General features: G+C 41.7%; 2 protein-coding genes across 6 annotated transcripts in view; one reads left to right on the forward strand and one right to left on the reverse strand.

Annotated features, from left to right (window-relative positions):
- LOC141908642 (abasic site processing protein HMCES-like) overlaps positions 1-10,498 on the reverse strand; it is a 46,808-nt gene extending 36,310 nt beyond the window's left edge. Inside the window, exon 1 of one of the 3 annotated variants that reach the window (XM_074798761.1) lies at positions 10,472-10,498. The gene's annotated coding sequence lies outside the window, so the exon portion shown is untranslated. Of the gene's footprint in view, positions 1-238; positions 377-10,325; positions 10,436-10,471 lie in introns of those variants that run through there. The other 2 variants (XM_074798760.1, XM_074798762.1) reach the window with 2 other exon arrangements.
- Positions 1-13,965, forward strand: part of LOC141909360 (pre-mRNA-splicing factor ATP-dependent RNA helicase DHX16-like) — a 415,810-nt gene that overhangs the window by 192,593 nt on the left and 209,252 nt on the right. The window lies entirely within an intron of this gene.

Here is a 13,965-nt window from a genome sequence, read left to right on the forward strand (position 1 = left end):
GTCATTTTGAACTTTTGACAATCGAGGTACTTGTTCAGCATCGACAGATCTATGACCGTTCTGAACCTCCGGACGCCTTGGGTACTGTAAAAATTCTCGAGTACACAGTTGCACAGTCAAAGAGCCTTCACTCTGGAAACCATGTCATTTAAATTCGCTCCATTTGTATAGTAATAGGCTCAGCCTACGGCTGGCCTAAAAATTATGTCTCCTATTGTACTGCTCGGAAATCGTTTACCTCGGAACAATTTACATGGTTCCAAGTATTCCGAGGTATGCAGAGTCTACTCCATAAAATTTCACGAAGCTACTCTCAATCAAGAATTCCAAGTTTCATCTGTCAGCCATTCGATATTCTATCATTTTGCTTCAAATGTTTGATTCGCGTGACTAAGACTTTGCCTAAGACATAAATGTATTATCTTTTAGTTAAATGAAGAATAAATCATTTCTATTATTAATGAAAAGGGACTTGTAGGCTCGGGTGTTGAGGTTGGTTTCTTCTTGGTATATCTCGAGCAAAATGGCTTAAAAAATCATGGAATATCAAGATCAAGGTAGGCCCTATATCTAGCCTAAATTTCAAAAACAAAATGGGGCCTATCATCATCACATCAATCAATGTGAAACCAAGACCCAGGCTGCCGAGCTGAGCCCGAAGGGCAGAGAACGGAACTGATACACTTGCCCCTTCCACTTCACCCGGAAATATTTCCTGTAGCTGGGGTGGATAGGGACCTGGAAATAAGCATCCTTTAGATCTATGGATGCTGCCCATTGACCCGGGCGTAGCCCTTGAATGATCTCCTTTGGCGTGGTCATTTGGAACTTTTGACAATCGAGGTACTTGTTCAGCATCGACAGATCTATGACCGTTCTGAGACCTCCGGATGCCTTGGGTACTGTAAAAATTCTCGAGTACCAGCCCGGAGACCCTGGATCCTCGACCAATTCCAGTGCCCTTTTGTCCCAGAGCTCTTGAATGGCTGGATCTATGTGCAGCTCCTGGCCCTGTTTGGGCTTCATGTCCTCCGGGGTCCTGGTCAAGGGCGGCCTCTCTCTAAAAGACATGCGATACCCGGTCGAGACAACCCGAGTCGGCCAGGTATCGCCAAAAATCTCTGCAGACCAGTGGGAAGCGCAGGTTTGTAAACAGCCCCCACTGGTCCCTGGCCTTCAAAGCTTGTCCTTCCTCGCGAACTTCCGAAACCCCTGTCCTTTCTTGGGGCCTTTTCCCTTCCCCTTGAAGGACCTATTCCGGGCCTCGGGCTTGCCCAACTGCTGTCTAGGGGCTGAACCCCAACCAGACTTCTGTTGCAGCTTGGAGGACAAATCAACACCGGAGGTCCCCTGGTCACCCGACTTCTTCGGAATACGCCACACTCCGGGCTTACTCTGAGTTTCCCTGATCTTCTGTGCCGGGACTGCAGCCGGCCCACACCAACCGGAAAACAAGCGAGACGAATCGCCCAGCAGAGCCCTGTATAAGGCCTTCTTCACTGGGTCCGGAAGTTTGGCATCCTTTAGCAACGACTGACGCGCCACCAGAGCCAAATTAGCTTGCACCCTTATCGCTAAGGGTACCTGATGGCACAAGGACTTTGCCATAGACTGTAACAACCTATCCAAGATCACAACCTTGTCGGCTATCTCGTTGGGGTCAGGGTTGTCTCTAGCAAGAACCTCCTTGACTGCCGACAATTCACCATGCATGGCTAATAAAGCTACGTCCTGGAAGCTATTTATCGTACACAAGTTCTCTGACAAACTCTGTAGAGCCTGAAGAGCCTGCTTAGGCATGGAGAGCGATGGTGATTAAACGGACGGGAGCCCTATCGAGCTGGCGTCCTTGTCCAACGACGTGTGCGGTTTGAAGGAGAACCCCGGGGTTGAATAGAACCCGGTTCTGAACCCTCTTATCTTGGGGTCTACCGCCGTGAAGAACCTATTATCCTTCGCCCCTGATTCCAGGGGGGGCCAAGTCCACTCCTGAGAGGTTCTCTTTGAACCCCATAATGTGGAATGCAAGGCCTCTTTAAATTCCTCGCGGTAGCTTGCATGAGGGGCGAGGGCCACCTCTTCTTGACCCTCCTGAGCCTCAAAGATCTTACTGGCCGCCGCCCCGTGTTGAGTGGGCTTAGGCCTCTGAGACGTACCCCCATAGTTGACCAGGACCTCCTGAATCAACTGGTTCCACGATAAGTCGGGACCCTGATCCCCCCTGTGGAGGGAGAAGGAGAACCGGCTCGGCATAAGGGCGTTGCCGCGGGTAACCACCTTGCTGAAGTACCTTCAAGGTTCATACCCTGTACGAGCCGACTAGGGGGGTTGGATAGTGAACCCGACTGGGGCCCCTGTTCCTCATCAAAATCAGAGCCTGCTTGAAGATCGACTCGATCCTCATTACGAGAATCAGGCTCGGATTCCGAGGCAGGTACCGCTTCTACAGCTGTTACCCGGCTATCAATAGTAGAAATCTTTTCCACCAAGGCCGAAAGCTGTCGAGTACAGGTAGCCATAAATGATTTCAACTCCTCTACGCTGGGGTCATTGCGCCCTTGCGAAGGGGGAGTGGACCTGCGATGAAAGTAACGCCTGTAATCTCTCGCCAGCCTAGAAGACCTCGAGTCAGTTGACGACTCAGAATGACGTCGAGAGCGATTAAGGGGCTTACGTTTCCTAGACCGTGCCCTATGGGCATTCGTGGACCGGTTACTGCTTGAACTCCCCGCAGAGGAATGACTCCTCCTGGGGCTAGAAGTCGAAACTGTAGCGTTATGTAGCCTGCGACCGGCACGAGTCCCTTGTGAGCCCGACCGTGACCGGTGGTCCCGCGACCGTGGATCCCTTGAACGCGACCGGTAGTCCCGTGACCGTGAATCCCTTGAACATGACCGTGGAACCCGTGAACGCGACCGGTAGTCCCGTGACCGTGGATCTCGTGAACGTGACCGTGGATCCCGTGACCGTGGATCCGTGGACCGGGTATCGTCCACTTTGGAGGGCCTGTCCGGGACACAGTTCTTGGCCTGTGCCCACGGAGACCTCTGGGCACCACTGCCGCCATCAGGTAATGGCAGACAGGTGCCTAGGCGTTGGCCCTGACCAGGAGCCTGGGCAGGACCAGATGAAGCCACACCGGCCCCCGCCCCGCTGGAGGGAGGGGGTGGGTTACTGGAACCCTCTGGTTGGATACCGGTCGCTTTTGACCATGAAGCGGCTGGACGAGATCGTGCAGTTCGCTTCCACGTGGCTTCATCCCACACCGCGCAGTGAGGACACTAGGAGTGTCGACTGCAGGGCTGACCGTGGACAGCCTTGCGGCAGGCCTGACACGTATCATGCGTGTCCCATAAGCCGAACACACGGCCACAACCCTTATTCGAACACCTCTTCTGCCCATTGGGGGCAAGAGGTGAACTGGACATTCTGATTTCGAAAAAACGAATAAGATGCCTTAGAAAAATCAATTACAAAATGCGAACGGCTAAGAATACTCAATTACAAAATGCGAACGGGACCGAACAGAGAGAACCGTCGCCGAGAAATCTCTGAACCGGAACGGTGAATCGAATTGATGGGATTGAATCTCGGCAAAGAAAAGAAACCTCACCGTATTGGGAACGACGCTGGGCCGATCCCGGCAATCCAATCGTTATTTCTTCAAAAAACTCCTACTCTACAATTCTTCACCAAACACGTGCCGATGGGTTCGTTGAAACGAGAGAACACGCGATTAAAACGGGCAACCAGCTCAATGACATTAACCATGCCACCGCGCCAAGAATTATATGAGCGTACTTCCGGTGGCGCCACCGGCTGGTGGTAGTAGGCCAAGTTGAATTTCGGGCGGTTATACCAGCAAGCTAAGGTTACTGGCTAGTATGTTTCGCAGGGAATATATATGAAGGGAATACCGGGCTAAAAATCTACTTTCTAGTTAAGATATCATAAAATAAATCACTGCATTGGATTCCGTGAGACATTCTGAAGCTAGAACAGTGATTTGTAATTTAGTAGATTGCGTTTATCATGAGAGGTGCGGATCTGCACTTTTACCCGGATCTGCACTTTAACCATTCGTTCTTGTTTAGCAAACGAGTTGAAATTTTCTTTTTATTCAGTTGGCCTGAGTCAGTAACCTGTCTCAGTCATTAAGTTTCACGATCAGATATTTTCACATTCATTTGCATTGCAGTCCGATCTTACCACCAACAATTGGGTAACTAACTGTTGGCTAGACTGTCTGTCACACCTGCTCTTCGTGCGACATTTTGGTCCGTAATTTCGTTAATAATCGGTTTATCTACCTTTATTACGGACCTATTTGTTCAGTGATGAATTTACATTCAGAAATAAACAACAAATTTTACTTAAGTTGTTTTTGTTTGCATTTAGGAGCGATAGTTTACTCAGCATATGCTCACGTAATGCCGAAAAATCCGCTCCGCGGACGCTCGGAAACGTTACAGTGACGTCATCACCTGCTCATTAGCACATCAAAATACAGTAGGTGGCGCACTGTGATGGGCCGAAAAAGCCATTTTTCAGCATTACGCGAGCGCATGCTAGGTAAACTATCCCAGATAGATGAAAACACAAACAAATCTATGCCAGTTCATGATTTATTTCTGATTGCAAATTCCTTACTGAACAAATTGATGCATCACATTTACAGGTAGGCTAACCAGATTAATAACGAAATTACGGACCAATATGTCGCACGAAGAGCAGGTGTGACTGACAGTAGTTCCTAGCGGTTGTGCTTCCCCAAACAAACAGCAGGGGAACCCGTAACGTAACAACGACTGGTATTCAGACTAACGTGGCTTTCAGTTATAGTAGTTACCTAATCGTTGGTGGTATTGGTAAGCTTTTTATAACCGGATGGGCTTATACCAGATTAATATCGGATGGGCTTATAACATACCTCATGTGGTTTGTGAAAATATTCGATCATGAAACTAAACCACAGACAGGTTACTGACTAACCGTGGCTAAACTGTTGGCCTAACCAACGCTTGTCTGAATACAAGTCGTTGTTACCGGTTCTCTTACAACGTCTGACGCTTAAGTATCATATAGGCTTATAGAGGTTAACTCCAACAACTGATTTTAGTGTCAAATCAAACATTTGTACTAAAAAAAACTAGGGGTCCAGGGACACCATGCCCACTTGGGAAGTGGTTTCAAATGCTCAACAATCTAACAATTTCAACATTCAACGCCCCCTGGTGACCATTTACAAAAACCAATGACCTTGAAACTCACCACAATCATAGAACATGTTGACAGCTACGATTTTGTAATTGTGATAACAAAATATGCCTCGTTACCAATTTAATATGGAAATACTAAGTCATTCTACTATTCAACGCCCCCTGGTGACCATATTCAAAACCCAATGACCTCGAAACTCACCACAATCATAGAACATGTCATGAACTACAACTTTGCAATTGATCATGGTAACAAAATATGCCTAGGTACCAATATAATAAGGAAATACTAAGTTATTCTACTATTCAACGCCCCCTGGTGACCATACAGAAAAACTTATGTCCTTAAAACTCGCAACAATCATAGATGATGTCATGAGCTACAACTTTCCAATTGATTGTGGTTACAAAATATGCATAGGTACGAATATAATAAAGAAATGCTAAGATATTGTATTATTCAACGCCCCCTGGTGGCCATATACGAAATCCAATTACCTTGAAACTCACCACAATCATAGAACACGTTATGAGCTACAACTTTCTAATTGATTGTGGTAGCAAAATACGCTTAGGTATCAATATAATGTGGAAAAACTTTTTCCCGCTTACGAATGAGTACTGGTGACACCAAGATGGCCGCCAATTGCGTCATAATTGGCTGATGAAAAATACCTGTCTCAGGTATAAAACATCCCTTTCCAAAGAATACCCATCACAAATTGTAATGAGAAATGGCAAACCAGTAGGAAGCTACAGGACTCAGAATTTGGGCCAAAATTAACATTTTTGGGCACTAAAAAGGTCATAGGACGGCCATCTTGAGTCCGACCAACCCAATTTTTGTTATGTTGATGGGCCCTGGGGGGATTCACATATATCCGAAAGATCAAGGTAATTGATCAAAGCGTCTTCAAAATTTCCCTCAAAAAGTTCAAAAATGTGTAAAAAGTGCTGATTTTGACGAACAACAATGGCTGCCAGTCGGCCATCTTGATTCTGACAGGGCCAGTTTTTGGGCTGAAGATGTGTCTAGGGTAGATACATGTGTAACCCAAATATCAAGACATTACCTTGAAGCGTCTTCAAAACTTCCCAAAATAACTGGATTCCGTCAACGGATGGACGGACGCTACGACGGACGACGGACGAAAAGTGAACGCAATAGCCCGCTGGGACTAAAGTCCCAAGTGGGCTAATAAATTAGTTGTTGATGAAGTTAGTTCATATTTGTATTGCTAGTTTGCCGTAACCCAATCCGTGTATCACTGAAAACCGGATTCTGTATACGTGTACTGTATGCTACGTGGTACTGATAGTCAAGCAGAAATAAACATCATATGTTCTGTTAAATATATCGTGTTTTGTCCTGTTTGCCGGACCTCGGAAAGTCAGCATTAGTTACCTTGTCGACTTTGAAAACCTGTTTTATAATAATATTTTTGATGATTTAAATCGCGAACCGGAGAGTTTATTGATTTGATTTGAATTGATTGCCACAATCGGGATTTCCAATACGGACTAAATTAATAAAATGTGAAAATTCAATATGCCTCTCTGAAATTACTCTTGGAATATCCCAAAAAGATCGTGGACAATAAAAAATAAATAGACTTTAGATGGCAACACCTTTTTATTGTAGCGCTTTTACGAAATTGAATCTGATTCGATTTAGCTAAATCCGATTCGATGTCAGAAAACAAAAGGTTTAGTAAATCGAATCGTTTTTCGTAAATGAGTCGAATCGATTTGACTCATTTACGATCATCATCAATAATTCGGTCACCATTGATGCCCATTTTCTTTCGAAAGAAAATGGGCATCAATGGTGACCGAATTATTGATAGATGATGGTCTTAAGCCCGCGGTCGAAGAGGACGCCATGTTGGATTTCACTGACTAAATCGCCACTAACTTGCTCGCCGAGCAAGTTAGTCGATTTAATAAATCAATTTACTAAACCGCGTCCATAAACGAGTTGATTTACCAAATCCGATTCACTAAACCGCGTGCCGTAAACGTGAAGCTTAAAATTTAAGTCCTACTTAAATCGATTTACAAAGATTCAGTTTCGTAAAAGCGCCTTTGGTATGACTGCAGTTTCTTTAGGTGTCCCTAATAATGGTTATGTTAGGTATGTTCATGTCCGTGCGGGGCGCCACTCTCGATTGTGACGACCATTATTGATTAGGAAAAGTGTGATGCGCGTTTTTTCTACGCGGTTTGACATCGCGTAGTAAAATCATTCATAAAACTTGTCTATCAATGCAAATGAGCTAAAATCTTTTGGAATCAACCAATAAGATCGATCTTTATCACTTGGGGGTTGGTTTAGTGTATAAATCCGCATTTTAGTCCAAGAAAATAGAAATCGAAATATACCCTTTTTCAAGAGCAAAATTCGTCAGCTTAGGACCCGGAATAAGCAACGAATCATCAGGAATCGGAAGGTTTAGGATCTTAAAATTCAAATACTGAAGACCGCATGATTTTATTTCGTGTCGGGGCTGAGCGATCGCTGCCGGAAAAGTCGATGTCTAAGTTTTGCGTTGAAGCGAGCTATACAAAATGGCGGCCGGCACTTGTTATTGAATGACGACGCGCCGCGCTGCTCGTGATGAGATCAATATTCAACAATTATTCATCGGTCTAGCGGTGAATTATTGTACTTATTTTCCGATTCATAATTATTCATCACTATATTTCTGAATATTAGGACAGATTTAGCGAAATGATCGGCAAAACGCCACTACGCTCCGGTCGGTAAAGCGGCTGTTGAAAAGGGAGGCGTCTAATGGGATGAATTGAGGCTTGTGACGGGCAAAAATAGAGGCGCGTGATGGGACAGTGAGGCTCCCGAGGGGATTTCCCAAAAGCAGCAAAATTGAAATATATATAAAATATTGTTGAAATTTAGCTCAAAACAAAACAAATGGATTATTATTTAGTTATTATTAGTAGTATTATTACTATTGCTTGGTTTATGTTTCTAAACTGATTGATTTTATTATGATATCATGAATATATTTCAAATTTCAGTTTTGAGCTAGGCCAAGCCTAATTTTCTGCTTTTCTTAACTAAAATTCATTTAGCAAATATATATAAAATTGGTATATTTAAATCAATTTGCAATAGGAGCCTATGGCTAATGACCTAACTGACAGGCCTTGATAATCATGTTTATTCATTTCAAAAATAATGTAGTGAAAAAAATAATTTCATCTGAAATCATATCAATATTTCACATTTTTTCTTGCCGTTACCATGGAAACCTAATAATAATAATCCATATAATAATAGATATTCCTAGATAAACTTAGGGCAAACATAAACTATTGATAACTAGTTATTCTATCCCCTTTCTACATCATAACTTTTGATCTAACATCAATATTTTCATTATTTTACCATTTTTCGGCTGGTTTCCATGGAAACCATAGGCATTTGGAATCAGATAAAAATTTTGGGTCTTTCAACTGTCACCTGAAAGTGCTATGAGTGTATTGCTCTTTAAATTTCTAGTCTATCTCTTTTAGTTTAAGAGATATTGAAGTTTGTTTACATGAAATATTGCCTTCTTAGATCACAGTTTTTGTGTATTGAAACACAGGGGCTTGTAAACTGGCTTGGATTTTACTTCCGGGTTGTTGATAATCTCGCGAGAATGGCGCTAAATTTAAACTGCAAATAAATTCAAAATATCACAGAAATACCTCGTGTTGATGTTGTTTATTTATCCACTATAGAGTTTTGATAAACAATTGGCTGTTAAGGATCAGTATCAGCGGGCGCGACACCTTACTATATTAAAATAACAAGGGATGAAACGGCTTCGCTTTTGCCTGTGACCGTATTGATGCGGCGGAAACCACTGCGCATGCGCGGCAACTTTCCGAAAGGTTAAGATCAGTTCAAGTTCAATTGATTCTTCTCAAAAACCTATGTCAAGCCAAGGCAATCACACTTCTAAGGAAATTATCAATTTTTGAATTGATGTAGAAAAACTATAATGTGTAGTTTGATTGACAGCTCACAAGCGCTCGGAAGTTGCCGCGCATGTGCAGTGGTTTCCGCCGCATCAATACGGTCACAGGCAAAAGCGAAGCCGTTTCATCCCTTGTTATTTTAATATAGTAAGGTGTCGCGCCCGCTGATACTGATCCTTAACCCTTTCGCTGCGTACACGCTTGCACCGCCCCCTACATAAGGTATTTTCCGAAAAATTCGATTTTTTTCAAATTGTTTTTAACCCCGATTTTTCGCGTTTTTATCGAAGATTATGATGTTATTTAGTGAAAATCAGTAAAAAATCATACCAACAGCCTTTTCTGTAGGGGGGGGGCGTGTTGGGGGGGGGGTCAGGATGGGTTAGAAATTTTTTTTTTTCAGTTTTTCACCCAAGTGCCTATCTCAGTCTTTGGTGATTGATGATACGGTGTGGATGAAAGAAATTCAATTGATATGGGATATCCTTTTCCGCTGGTAGAGGTACGTAAGTGGGGAGCCATCTCAATCCCGCGCAAATTACCATGTGCTCAACAGGCTGACAGCACCAACTACTGACGCATTTTCGCCATCTGTTGTTTAGAAAGCTAACTATCTTGTCTTACATGCGTTTCCATACTGTTTGCTGTGTACGCGTTCGAGTTATAAATCAATAGGTGCATGACGTTTCTACAACGTCATACGCACAGCAAGTGTCACTCATATGACGTTTCCAAAACGTCACACGTAGCGAAAGGGTTAACAGCCAATTGGTTATCAAAACTCTATAGTGGATAAATAAACAACATCAACACGAGGTATTTCTGTGATATTTTGAATTTATTTGCAGTTTAAATTTAGCGCCATTCTCGTGAGATTATCAACAACCCGGAAGTAAAATCCAAGCCAGTTTACAAGCCCCTGTGATTGAAACATGAACATGAAGACACTTTTCGCTCAAATTTTCAAACTTCAATTTGCGATATCTCAAAAACTACTGAAGATAATTCAAAAATTTAAAAAGCATATTGTTATTTGAGCCCTCCCCATTCCAACAAGCTTTCTTTCAGTAAGCTATTTGAATTTTTTATGGATATAGCTAGTTATGTACCTAACCTTACCATAACACTATTCTTTAATAACACTAGCGCCACCCAGTGGATAGGTGACCCAAACTGCAGTTAGACATACACACGTCTCAACAGATCGGGCCTATATGCGTCATGTCACGATTCACACAGAACTCCATGAATCACACTTCACTTACCCGTTGGTTGTTTATCGATTGATGTCTGTCTGCAGAGTTTCCAGAACCTGTCATGTCAGGTCTTAAGACCTGACATGACAGGTCTGACCTGTCATGTCAGGTCCCGAAAAAACCCAAACTCATGACAATATTTGACGAAACGGCGAAATATCTAGGCATGTGTTAGATGAATGGAAGAACATTTTGAGTTGAATGAATATTCTGACCCGTCGTTAATATCGAAAATGATTCAACAATAACGATAAGGAAAATGTTCTGACAAATAATTCATTTGAAAGGTTGATTTATAAGAAGAAAATATTTATGTGTAAACTATGACTTATTTCTGTATTAAAGGTAAAAAATAAGTTTCAGGCATAGATGAATTAATTAATGTAGAAATAAGAGCACATTATAAGAGAATATTTTCGCTAGATGAATCGAGGTCTTGATATTTCGTTTCCGCAATAAGACACTGAAAATTATCTGCTCACTATCACAGTTCGGCAACACTCCTCACTGTCCTGAAGTCCTGAAGTCTCACTATTTATATTCATTGTCTTTATGATGTACATGTAAAAGAGCCGAATGCAATATAGAGACTGATTTTATTGAGACTGATTTTAAATCAACTCATCAATTTAAAGCATGAAGTTTTTTTCTTATATCAGTTTTAATGCAGACCTGTCACCACAGGTCCCGAGAAGCTCTGTAAAATGGCGCGAGCTGCCGTGTGAGGTCTCGCTTCATAATTTCTGTTTTATAGTAACTTTAGATTAATTCTATCCATGATTAGCAATTGATATTATACTCTTTGCTATAAAGAGACCATAAGAATTAATGTTTTCCTTCATTTCATCAGTTTTAATGCAGACCTGTCACCACAGGTCCCGAAAAGCTCTGCAAAATGGCGCGAGCTGCCGTGTGAGGTCTCGCTTCATAATTATTGTTTTATAGTAACTTAAGATTAACTCTATCCATGGTTAGCAATTTATATTATACTCTTTACTATATAAAGGTTATAAAAAGTAAAATTTTTTCAATTTCATCAGTTTTAGTGCAGACCTGTCACCACAGGTCCCGAGAAGCTCTGCAAAATGGCGCGAGCTGCCGTGTCAGGTCTCGCTTCATAATTATTGTTTTATAGTAACTTTAGATTAATTCTATCCATGGTTAGCAATTTATATTATACTCTTTACTATAAAGAGACTATAAAAATTAATGTTTTCCTTCATTTCATCAGTTTTAATGCAGACCTGTCACCACAGGTCTCGAGAAGCTCTGCAAAATGGCGCGAGCTGCCGTGTCAGGTCTCGCTTCATAATTATTGTTTTATAGTATCTTAAGATTAATTCTATCCATGGTTAGCAATTTATATTATACTCGTTACTATAAAGAGACCATAAAAAGTAAAGTTTTTTCCATTTCATCAGTTTTCAAGCAGACCTGTCACCACAGGTCCCGAGAAGCTCTGCAAAATGGCGCGAGCTGCCGTGTGAGGTCTCGCTTCATAATTATTGTTTTATAGTAACTTAAGATTAACTCTATCCATGGTTAGCAATTTATATTATACTCTTTACTATATAAAGGTTATAAAAAGTAAAGTTTTTTCAATTTCATCAGTTTTAGTGCAGACCTGTCACCACAGGTCCCGAGAAGCTCTGCAAAATGGCGCGAGCTGCCGTGTCAGGTCTCGCTTCATAATTATTGTTTTATAGTAACTTTAGATTAATTCTATCCATGGTTAGCAATTTATATTATACTCTTTACTATAAAGAGACTATAAAAATTAATGTTTTCCTTCATTTCATCAGTTTTAATGCAGACCTGTCACCACAGGTCTCGAGAAGCTCTGCAAAATGGCGCGCGTTGCCGTGTGAGGTCTCACTAATTAATCAGTGTTATGTCTAATTTATCTATGTCAACTTATAAGCTTGGACTGAAATGTTTTTAAATTGTATGTGCACTTGGTGAATTAATTATATTGCGAGTAATTAATAATAATATATAATAATATAGGGCCTAATCATAGTGAGTATAATGATTGTTATTAATGCTGATTATGATTACATAAGGCACTACTAGTATCATTGCCTGATCTTGATATTTTCATGTTTCATGTTACAAAAAAATAAATTAATTGTAAAAATTTCTTTCAATGTTCTCAAATAATTCACAATCATTGCATCTTTACAAGGCAAACATAAATTCTTAAATGAATTCATAACACATCATAGTTTGTTTTTTGTTTTTGAATAATATATTCAGAAAGCACTAAGATATGTTCTTTTTGTTTCTTATCGGCTATCATTTGTTTTAAATCCGCGCCTATCATATCTTCTAATCGCCTATCATCGGTTCAGTCATAACGATTTTCATTTTAGCAAATCGACCTGTCACCTGAGGTCCCACCTGTCATGTCAGGTCTTGGGCCCTGACATGACAGGTTCTGGAAACTCTGCAGACAGACCTAAATGTGTTTATCTACCATTCATTTATTGCGCCATTTCCGGGTTTCCCAATAAGTAAGCGCGCAATTCACGAACGAACGCTAATTCGAGGATCACGAAATCGGGCGCAAGTACTTATCTTTCTGAAGGCGGGCGACAAATCAAAATGTTCTTTAAAAAGGGCAAATACCGGGGTACCTCGTGTTGTAGTCTGAAGCTTTTTGTTGGGTTCTGAAAATTCTTTTGAAAACTTTAGAATGGACAGAGACACCCAAGAAGCCATCCTCCTCCCTCGGCATAGTTAGTTACCTTATCGTTGGTAAGCTTTTTATAATCGGATTTATATCGGATGGGCTTATAACATACCTAATGTGGTTTCTGAAAATATCCGATCGTGAAACTAAACCACAGTCAGGTTACTGAATACCCTCGGCAGGGATTCGAACCTGACCGGCGTCGGTACGACTCCCGGCACGAGGTGCGACAATCTTGATGCCATCAGGTTCAATCGCTGCCGGGGGAGGATGGCAAGAACTGTCCAAGTCCAAAGTTCAAATTCAAGTTCATAGAAGAGAACACGTACAACATAATGATATTTACAGTAACTGGGAAATGTTTGATGGATCAAAAGTCGTGCGCCATCGCTTCCCCCTACCCTGTTTACGGGGATGGAAATACGAGTCCTTGACCTACAATATGGCCTAAGTAGAATATAAGTCCCACAATCACAGGATCGAAAAAGTTTTTAAAAAGTCGGAACTATCAAAATTTATCAAAAACCCGAATTTTTAAAACTAGGTGATATTGACCATAGAAAGGAAATGTATTTGTTAGTTTATTGGAGGAGAAACGAAGGTTACCAATTGACACAAGAATTGGAATGGGAATTTATTAAAGCCGACTCAACTATGTGACTGTCTTGATATTTGGTTTATTCTACCCTAGACATATCTGTAACTCGGTTAAACATATGATAACATTTTGAATTGTGTTACACTCATTGCAGATTGAGTGAAGTGAGCCGCTTTGTGTCGTTGCTCTTATCGATGCCAAGACACACAATGG

This window comes from Tubulanus polymorphus, chromosome 7 (assembly GCF_964204645.1).
Source record: "Tubulanus polymorphus chromosome 7, tnTubPoly1.2, whole genome shotgun sequence".
In the NCBI taxonomy this organism is placed as follows: domain Eukaryota; kingdom Metazoa; phylum Nemertea; class Palaeonemertea; order Tubulaniformes; family Tubulanidae; genus Tubulanus; species Tubulanus polymorphus.